General features: G+C 32.8%; 1 protein-coding gene across 1 annotated transcript in view; it reads right to left on the bottom strand.

The window, feature by feature from the left end:
* Gpm6a (glycoprotein M6A) overlaps positions 1-1,138 on the bottom strand; it is a 341,907-nt gene that overhangs the window by 247,959 nt on the left and 92,810 nt on the right. The window lies entirely within an intron of this gene.

Below are 1,138 nucleotides of genomic sequence, written 5' to 3'. Positions count from 1 at the left end.
TTTTTTTTTTTGGGTACCGGGGATTGAACTCAGGACCCTGTGCTTGCCAGGCAATCACTTATTCTACTGAACAATCTCCCTCAGCCCTCACAACATATTTTTTAACAAATAAGGACAAGAGCCTTTTATAGGTGTTGATCCTATATGCTCATTTTTTAAATCATGATTGAGCACACTATAAACTGATATAAAACTAGGGAAGACAGAATATCTTTTATATACTTAGAATATGATGGTGTATACTTTTAGCACATTTAAAAATACTATCTCTAAAGTTAATTAAAATATACTGTTAAGAATATTTGTCCACTGTTTATAAAATAATTCCAACCTTCACATGATCTTTCTTTTGAAAGTAGAACTCAGGATTTCTTTCCTTTTTTTTTTTTTTTTTTTTTTTTTTGTGGAACCAGGGATTGAACTAAAGCCCTTGCGCTTGCCAGGGAAGCACTTATTCTACTGAGCCATCTCCCCAGCCCCAATCTCAGGATTTCTAATCAAATGTAAGCACATTCTGTTGATGTATTCCAAATATATGCATCATAAAACATGACTCATAATATCCAAGTAGACCTCCTTCAACTATATTAACTTCCTTAAGTCTAGGATCTCATCCTTCTAATAAGAATGACAAATCTAAAAAATTGACAGATCAGAACAAGCTTAAGCAGCAACTGGACTTTTATATAGACATCTGAAACTTAAACTCATTTTATTTTTTCATCTTTAACATTACTCACATTAAGGGTATAAATGAAGTTTGCCTAAGACTTTCTGACAAGAAAACAGTATCAAAGGGTGTATCCAGAATTCAATAGAGATTTTCCTTTGAAAAAGAGACAGTCAACAGTGACTCTGTGACTATTAATTCTCCTCCAAATGTCCATTCTCTTCTTTTATCTCAAATTAAGTAAATCCCTTTTATGAATTGGCTACATTAGGAGAAGACTCTCAGCCTCTGATGATTCTGGGTATGGTTACTGACTAATGCAATTTACAAATGTGTGACTGGTCTATTTCACTTATATCTTCAAGTGGCATCCATTTAAATATAATGTCTTTCAGTTTATCATTTTTTATAGCTGAGTAATACGCCATTGTATAAAAATGCCACATCTTTTTCATCCATTCCTCATGT

The sequence above is a fragment of the Octodon degus genome, unplaced genomic scaffold (assembly GCF_000260255.1).
Source record: "Octodon degus isolate 3935 unplaced genomic scaffold, OctDeg1.0 scaffold00121, whole genome shotgun sequence".
NCBI classification, from domain to species: domain Eukaryota; kingdom Metazoa; phylum Chordata; class Mammalia; order Rodentia; family Octodontidae; genus Octodon; species Octodon degus.
Note: the sequence above shows the minus strand (reverse complement) of the source record. Positions and strands in the feature narration are given on the sequence as shown.